This window comes from Centruroides sculpturatus, unplaced genomic scaffold (assembly GCF_000671375.1).
Source record: "Centruroides sculpturatus isolate CEXI.00-Female unplaced genomic scaffold, Cexi_2.0 scaffold743, whole genome shotgun sequence".
NCBI classification, from domain to species: Eukaryota; Metazoa; Arthropoda; class Arachnida; order Scorpiones; family Buthidae; genus Centruroides; species Centruroides sculpturatus.
Genome location: NW_019384970.1, coordinates 104666 through 114486, shown reverse-complemented (window position 1 = coordinate 114486; position 9821 = coordinate 104666). Strand labels below are relative to the sequence as shown.

Sequence of the window (9821 nt, the reverse complement as noted above, 5' to 3'; positions counted from 1 at the left end):
TTATTACATTAATGAAATATTAAATATACAACAGGTATAATTTTAAAGTAATACATTTAGTAATCAGTTGACAAAGAATTTTTGATGTAATCATACAGATCGAAATCCATAAAGTTTTAACAAGAAATTTTTACAAGATAACTTATAACTTAATAATCACACTATGTTATTCGTAGCACAATTGAATTTATATACATATAACAGTCTTTATTTTTAACATTTTTCTTTAATCTTCATCGCTTGTGAAGGAATTGTAGTTATTGTCGTCATCACTGTCATTAGTTTCTGTTGTATCTGTGTTGAGTATATTTAAATTCAGGTCACCAAACTGAGGTACTAATGCACCACTGTCCTGTATAAACTTCTCAAATGCTTTAAAAAGTTTGTTATTCATTATAAGTTCGTTCTCTTTTGGCGGCCAGTTTTTCCCTTCTGTGATACATATTCTCTCGAAATTTTCTCTGAGGGTTGTGTATTTGGTGCATTCGAAGAGGAAGTGATGAACGGTATCTTCGTTGTTCGTGTCTGCGTCGCAATGGTTGTAATCTCTCTTCTTGAAACGGTACAAATATGAGTTAAAACATCCATGCCCTGTCAGGCATTGTGTTGTTTGGAACGATGGTTTGAATATTCTGTTTTTCTGTCTGTCCTCGATGGATGGGAAGAATTTGAAGCACAAAACTTTCGTTCAATATACAATAAATGCGCTATTACAGACTTTTAAGATCAATATATGATAAAATGTTTCTTGACGTATTTTAATTAATAACTAATAAATAACAACATACGTTAAAATGAAATTATTTTCAGTTTATTTTAGATTCTTCACCATAGATCGTTACATAATTGAATCATATTATTATTACACGTCTCTATCATCGAGTGTTATACGTATACATTAATAATTCTACGTGCAGATTACAACGTACTTTTATGAGTTTCTCTCTAAATTTTCGGCTATTAATGTTGAAATTACATTAATTGCTCATAGCAGAGCAATTTTAATCTTCTAATTATATACATTGCACGAATCTTTATTAAATGAAAGGTTAACATAAGGATAAAACCTAATATCGAACGATATAAGGAAATAACTTATAAATTCTAATAAACATTAGTAATTGCGACGTCGCATCTTAACAAATAATTGTCGTTTAGTGCCGTCTTTCATAATGAAAATATTGTGTGCAATAATTAAATTTTATGTTTTGAACCATTCTTTATATTTAAAAGACCAGAAAATATGGAATGTAGAGAACTTCCCATCTGAAATGTTTAAATGAGGGATTCAATTAAGGCATGGATATTAAAATTACAAAAACAATACTTTATTTTCTTAAAAATATTACCTTTATTGGAAACTTCTTTGTAATCTTAAAGTAATTTCTGCATGACAGACACAGGGATTCTTTACAGAATCTTTTCATAAAATTCAAAATCTAAAAAATTATTAACTTTTAATTAAACACCAACCGTATGCCGAAAATCTATCGGGCTAGTTTTTAAGGCTAATTACTAAATCAATTACGTAACCAATTTGGCTCTAGAGGTTAACTTTTAATGTTATATAAGACAATTCATCTAGTCACCTTAAATTATAATGGTAAACTATTAGGTATATATTTTTAGTTACAGTGGATTAATTATATATATATAATCAATCCACTGGAATAACTCAAAAAATCATTGAACCAAAAATGTTAGAAGATTTCAAGAGGACCACAAAATGAAGCTATTGGTTTCATTGAAGATAGCACTTCATTATTTTAATTAGAAACTGGTGAAAACAGGATCAACTTCATCTTCTTACATGAGAATCTACATTTTTTTTATTAATTATTAAGATTCTACATCAAAAACAAACAAACTTTTATGTAGAACATTTTTTGAAAGATGTGCTTATCAGAAGGTATGAGTGTTTGAAGTTTTACTTGGCCACCATACCATGTACGTACAATTGACTCTGTAGATATCTGTGAAGTTCATTGAAAAAAAGGTAGAAAAAATGCTTTAAAAATTATTAGGAAACTATTATTACTTGGTGGAATAAAGATCAATGTCTTTGCTTTATCAATGACTTTAAATGCTGTGACACTAGTTTTTGTATCAGTTCATTATTTGAAGAAAGAGAACAGTTCCACCAAATAACAATAATTTCCAAAAGATTTTTTAAGCTTTTTTTCTTCCTTTTTTCAATGAACTTCACAGATATCTACATATTCACATGTGCATAAAATTTCAAATACTCAACTTCTGATAAGTGCATCTTTCAAAAAAATGTTTTACATAAAAGTTTGTTTTTGATGTAGAATCATAATCTATATAGGCCTATATATAAAAATGGACATTTATGTCCCTATATTTCACTTTTCCGCCAAAACTACACATTGCACGTGAATGGTGTTTGTATGTGGTGGTAGCCCCAAGTCTCCATTCGTGCATAGGGGTGGTTGCGTCTCGATAGCTATAAGGGTGCGGGAGATATGAGGCTGAAAGTGGTTGAAAGTGGCTTTCTATTTCGAATGTTTTGTTCGAATTTGTTCGAATTAAATTCGAACATAAAATTCGAATATTGGTTCGATTATAGAACGATCGTAAACGTTCCAGAAACGTTGAAAATAGTTCGTTTGACTGGACGTGAACAGGAGACGTTCAGAAATAGAATCGGGACCAGGAAGTGTTAATATAAAGCGGCATGCAAGATTTACAGGCGGTTTTTTGCGCTTTTGCGGGAAATCGAACATATTTTTATGCTCATGTAAAAATTCTCTGGAAACGTCTGGAAACGGGAGACCTAATTCTTGCATTTTGTGAAAACGGGTAAGATTGGCTATAATGTAATTATCTTAATCTTCACAATCGTTACTTTTTGCCCACAAATAAAAACCCAGCGAAGCGGGTCCTTGCAGCTAGTATCCAATAAAAAATGTAGTTCCCATTTAAGAAAATGAAGTTGACCCTGTTTTCATCAATTTTAGTGCCATCTTTTAATGAAACCAATAGTTCTATTTTAATGTCTCCTTGAAGATTTATTTTTGGTTCAATGATTTTATTTATTTTGTAGGGTGCATATTTTTTGAGTTATTCCAATGAATTGATTAAAATAGACAGCCAAAAATTGGGTGGCCAAAAAGTTTATTTGGTTTTTAAATAAAAAATAAATGACACATTTTTCACCTTCATCATCAATTTTATTTAATAATGTATACATCAATTTATTCCACTACCTTCTGCCATTCTTCAGGCTACTTCATAATTCAATCTTCCCAAAACTTTTTATCTTTTTGAGCAAAGAACTGTTCCAAGTGCCTTTTACAGTCTTCCAGGAAATTGAAATGTTTTCCATTAAAAGAATTTTGTAAAGATTGAAATAAATGAAAATCTGAAGTTGCAATTATGTTGAATGCAGTAAAAGAATCATAATTTTCCAGACAAGCTGTAACAGTTTTGTCTTGTCATCAAAGAAACTTGTAATTTTGCATTATCCTGATGGAAGATTATACATATTCTTTTGACTAACTCTGGACACTTTTTGTTGAGTGCTGTCTTCAGTTGGTCTAATTGCACACAGTACTTGTTGGAATTAATTGTTTGGTTTTCCAGAGGGAACTCTCTTCCAGTTACACCATATGCAGCACATTATCTTCTTTGCATGAAGACTGGTCTTTGGTGCAGTTGGTGATGGTTCATTTCACTTGACCCATGATATCTTATGTTCCACATTATTGTAAAGTTTCCACTTTTCATCGCCTGTCATTATTTGTTTTCAAAATGAAACATTTTCATTATGTTTAAGAATCTCATTTGAAGATTTTTTCACTTATGTGAAACTGAAACATCAAAACAATATACATAACCAACCTGGTACAAATGATTTTCAATGCTTGATTTGGATATTTTGAGTATGTTGCTGTCCCTCACATAGTATAAGGTTGATTGTTCTTAAAGTCTGAACTTGATCACTTTCAACTTGTCTACCCAACTGTGGAGCATCATCCAGCAAGAAATCTCCAGGTAAAACTTCACAAACCACTTTTGGTATGTTTAATCAGTCACAGCACCTTCTCCATACTCTGAACAAATCTATTTTGTGTTTAGTTGCATTTTTACATTTCTTGAAATAATAAAGCATAATATGCCAAAAACGTTGCTTTTTTCCATTTTCAACATTAAAATGGAGAAACAAAAATTAACCAATTTTGATAAACTTTTCCTAAAATTCACACTGTTATGACAGTTATCACAATACAATCTAACAAAACTGTTTCCAATGAAGTTAAAGACAACTACTAGAAGTGCTACTAGAGCCATCTTATGGAAAAAACTGAATAAACCTTTTGGACAACCCAATATATATATATTAAAATAATAAACTGATATTTTGTGTATTTCCAGTTTCAAATTCTTTAGAATAATTTTTATATGTAAATACAAAATGATCATAATTAATGTATCTTATTCAAAGTCATCTGCAGAGATATGTAATAATCAAAATTCAACAACACTTAATAGAAATATTCTTCAGAATACACAGAATTAATTTCTATGAAAAAAAGTAGTTCCAAAAATCATTACCAGGAAAAATTTGACAATAAAAGCAAAGAAGAAGTATAACACTTGCAAATTGATTTCTTCAATTGACAATTGATATGTGTAAAGAAAGATGTGAGACATTTCATGTAATACTTGCAGATACTTTCAATTGCCTGAATTTGTTACTCATGAAGTTATACTATGAAAAAACACTAAATAATATCACTGCTATATTTCTGGAACTTAATGCAAATAACTGCGAAGAAGTCTAGTAACACCGTTTCTTCAGAATAATTTCTCAATTTAAAGAAGTTGAAGGAAAATCAGGAAAAGAATGCAAATTTATTCACAGCAAGCTAAGGACATTATCCTACTAATATGGAATGACCAATAGAGTGCAGTAGGTTCCAGCAATAAACAAGAAGTGCCCAGGCAGTTGGATATACTCTATGCAACTGTGCAGAAAATTTACATAAAAATTGTTACATCTTTGTCCTTACAAAATGAGACAATCAATATATATTTTCTAATGATGCAGAAACTAACTGACATTTGGTCTGATATTTCTTGCTTAAATACAGATGAATGATATNTATAATATACGGCCAGCTAGTGTTCACCCTACTTTAAACCCTTGTCCTCCCACGACGTCTATGAGAATGCCCCGGGAAATCCAACTCCAGCTATGTTCAAGGTCATCCAGATGTGTAAACAATGACTCATCGGTGTTAAATTTCACAGAAGGGCGAGACAAAGGAAGTTAAACTTTGAAGCTTTTTCTTCAAAATAAACGCATTTTCTTTCCTTTTTTTTCAGTTTTAAGTATTTTTTATGTTTAATTACATTTATATCACAAATTGCTAGGAACTAAAGTGATTAAGGTAGATCTTGCTGTCCTTTACATCCATAAACGTTATATGTCAGTGAAACAAATGGAGTGAGCTTTGAGCGTTCCACGATTTTTGGAGACTGTCTATACACGGGCTTCCTAAACAAGCCTATATGTATGTTTGTCCAAGAAATTTTTGGATGACTTCAAAATCGCACATAAATTTTGGGGCACAACTTCAAAATTTTGGGATTTTTGGGCACAACTTCAAAATCGCATAAAAATAATCTGCATAAAAAGAGACCTTACAGTATTCTTCAGAATACACAGAATTAATTTCTATGAAAAAAAGTAGTTCCAAAAATCATTACCAGGAAAAATTTGACAATAAAAGCAAAGAAGAAGTATAACACTTGCAAATTGATTTCTTCAATTGACAATTGATATGTGTAAAGAAAGATGTGAGACATTTCATGTAATACTTGCAGATACTTTCAATTGCCTGAATTTGTTACTCATGAAGTTATACTATGAAAAAACACTAAATAATATCACTGCTATATTTCTGGAACTTAATGCAAATACTGCAAAGAAGTCTAGTAACACCGTTTCTTCAGAATAATTTCTCAATTTAAAGAAGTTGAAGGAAAATCAGGAAAAGAATGCAAATTTATTCACAGCAAGCTAAGGACATTATCCTACTAATATGGAATGACCAATAGAGTGCAGTAGGTTCCAGCAATAAACAAGAAGTGCCCAGGCAGTTGGATATACTCTATGCAACTTTGCAGAAAATTTACATAAAAATTGTTACATCTTTGTCCTTACAAAATGAGACAATCAATATATATTTTCTAATGATGCAGAAACTAACTGACATTTGGTCTGATATTTCTTGCTTAAATACAGATGAATGATATCTGACCGTAGAAGAACTTGTGAGGAAATAAGGCTCATTTTTACTGAATGAAATTCTGAACAACTATTCACATTTAGAATGAAGAATCTTCATGTAAACCAATAAATTCTTTACTGTTGGGGTGTGGGTGTATTGCATAAGTTTAATGTTTCTCCATTTACAATATTAGTACTTTAAAAACTCCTTTGCCATTACCAATAATTAACCTATGGCGTGTGTTTACAGCAATATTTATCACTGACCTATTCTTTTTCATAGAAAATTGTCAAACTGAAAATGTAATCAATTCCATTGCTGTCCAGAGAGATTGAGAAATGCTAAACAATTTTGTTGTTTTACTACTGTAGCAGAAAGAATCTATTTACTCAATTATTTCTAAGATGGAGAACCTCCTCATATCCAAAGATGTTGGTACTGTGACAATGTTTCAAAAAGGCAGAGTGATTAATTGCTTAGCATGATCAACTTGTTCAAATGATTTTAATCCTATTACTTTTGGTTATGGATATTTGTTTGTGACAATTGAAAAGCATGGTCTATCAGAATTATTATGTTATAACTGCTTATAATTTGACAGCTTAAAATACAGAATATTTCTTGTAAAAAAAAATATCATTGTGATCAGCTGCATCCTGTCACTGAATCATCAGATACAAGTTTGGAACATCAAATGCATTAAGTGGGTTCTGTTTTAGCTTCCACTAATTTCAGCATTATGGCATGGAAACTCTTTTGTATAAATCACCAACACAATAAAATCTATTGATCACATTTCACATTTGTTCATTAGGTTTATAATTCATTTGTTTTATAATTCATTTGTTTTATAATTGCATTTTGAGATTAAACTTTTGGCTTTTTGTAAAAATAATTAATTTAAAAAATCACTGTCAGAGAAAATTCTGCAAACACAAACAGTCTGCTTGAAGTGTCAAATTTCCTTTCATAGTGATTTTNGGGTCTCCCCAGAGCTCTGAGTGGGCATTAAAGTCCCCACAGATAATAACTTTCCTATCATCAAATCTTTTAATGAGCCTTTCCAGATTGTTAAGTAGTGGATTGATGTCATCTGTTATCGGGCAGTAAGCACTGATTAGAACATAGCTGTCTTCATTGATCCCAACTTCCAGACATGTAAGATATTTATCACTGACCTCACCATAAAATACTACGGGAATGTATGGATTGTTTATAATAGCCACAGTAGATGGGCTATAGTATTCATTATATAATACCTTGTACGTGCTCCTTAGACAGGCCGGCTTGCCTTTACAACAGTATGGCTCTTGAACCATTGCTATATCAGTCGTCTCCAACGTTTTGCAGAGCGCTGAAGTGCCACTAATTGACCTTTGGACATTGATCTGAACAATCCTTAACTTTCTTTCCTTTCCATTTCCACAAGTTTCAGGGTTACTCTCCATAGTCGATCTTCGACATTAGCATCTTACGAACCTTTAGAATCAAGGGACACTTTTTGGAACACGCATTATGTCCCGTCTCCTTCATTTTCTCTCGTTTACAGTTTACGCATTCTACTTTGCCTTTATTGGTACACTCTTTGTATTTATGGGCTCCCCCACATTGACTGCAGATGGGGCCCTTCTCCTTGCATTCCCTTGAGATATGACCAAGTTTACAACATTGAAAACATTGCGTAACGGACAAATAGTCCTCAACTCCGCACCGTGTCCAACCTATATTTAATTTCTTACTTTGCAATAGAAGTCTTCTTGGTAGAGGGTCGAGTTCTAACACCCAGTTGGTTGTAGAGCTAGCCTTATTTCCGAATTGGAATTTAACGGTAGATTGTCGAGCGAAATCTTCTATTGCCATAGCTTCTTGGATGTGTTCATTTTGTTGATAAATGCATTCTTGTAACTCTTCACGTGTGATTTCTTTGTCCACACCATAGATGACTACTTTTGGTCGTCTTCTCAAAGGTTCTCTGGTTTTAAGACCTGTTCTTTCTTCTATGATACCTCTCAGCTTCTTCTTCTCCTCTGTTGTGGCTACTTCAATGGCCAGGCCTCCTCTTCTTAGTTTTCTGACCGCCTGGATTCCTATTCCCAATTGCCTTGGATTCACATTTTTCTTCAATTTACTCTTGGTAAGTTCCGGATCTTCGTTTTCGTTCTCCAGGTCAACTAAGATAACCTCCTTACTTGGTGGTCTTGCTTGCTTCCTTGCGGTCACTTGCGCATACGAAGGAACGACTGGTCCCCCTTGCTCCATGTACTTATCCAATTTCTCATGTAGACTCTCCACTGCTACTTGCAATGGATCCCTCCGCTTCTCTGACATCAGAATGATTATGCGATTAATTTGTGCACATACGAACTTGACATGATCGCCAGCTCCCAGCTTGCAGCCGGCATTGGATAACATATAGTTGCGAACTTCTTCGCGGATGTTTTCCACTAATACTAGTCTTTCATCATCCGCTTGCACATCCATGTCACCTTGCGACGACAACTCGTCGTCTGACAGCTGCACGTGTGGCCGTTTGGCCGTCATAGCCCTTAAAAGGACTGTTAAGTTTTATTCGCAGGGAACGATCTGTTTCACCCTTTCGGGCTACTTACAGGCAGGACCTCGTGAAGGTTCGTCCCTACTTCCCCTGGGATTGTTACTGAAAGGCTCCAAAAGAATAGCTAGATAAATCGCAGGCACTCGCCCTAGATTAAACAGTCGAAAAGCCAAAAAGCGCAAACAATCAATGGGGCACCCTGCCCAACCCAACGGAACAGTGGGCCCCAGGGTCGCCGATAAAGCGAAAATCCCAAAGGGGGCCCGTAGGGCGGCTCAAGTACGGGATATGNGATGTTGCATTATAGATTGTAAGCAACAAACATAAAGTTTCTCATTGTTGCATTATAGATTGTTAGCAACAAACATAAAGTTTCTCATTGTTGACGTACGGCTTTTATTAAAAATTTTGCACGTTCATGCTGGTGTTTTACAACTCCAAACCGTATATTTACAAATCGGCTGCTGGAATTTTTAAACTTTTATTTCAGGCCCGTCTGGAACGTTTTCCTCCTACGAATTTCTTAAAAGTTTATTTATAAGTCGTCTTAGATTTGCTTTTTCCGAAATTACATTTCGTCGTTATCTATCAAATTCAAATTTCTCGTAATCCATAATTTTTTTATTTCAAGAAAATTTCCTCTAGCCCTAAACACTTCTTTGCTCTTCTTCACGTGCAAATACGATAAGTGAATATCGTATTTGCACGTGGTCGACGAAATGCCGGGTGTAATCGTGTTGCGATTTGAAAAGATTGTAAACTTATAAATGCCCACTGTCGACGTCTTACATTAATCTCGAGAACGAACTTAAATAGACGAAAGACGAGATCAGATATGGAAACCTCGAGGGAAGGAAGCCCCGATTAAATATACAGGAACTTCCGATGCAAACCGCAAGTCACGTTATTTCAGTTAAAAGTTTTTCCCCCAAAGGTGACCGGCACGACTCCATTGTTAGAGGAAAAGTATGATGTACAGGGACAAGCTTCTGCTAATTTATACTAATATT

General features: G+C 33.6%; 1 protein-coding gene across 1 annotated transcript in view; it reads right to left on the bottom strand.

Annotated features, from left to right (window-relative positions):
* Positions 1–8627, bottom strand: part of LOC111632573 (probable serine/threonine-protein kinase DDB_G0283337) — a 12831-nt gene extending 4204 nt beyond the window's left edge. Inside the window, exons 1-2 of the mRNA XM_023377047.1 lie at positions 8615–8627; positions 6389–6394 (exon numbers count right to left, since the gene is read on the bottom strand). The gene's annotated coding sequence lies outside the window, so the exon portion shown is untranslated. The remainder of the gene's footprint in view (positions 1–6388; positions 6395–8614) is intronic.
* Between the last annotated feature and the right edge of the window lie 1194 nt (positions 8628–9821).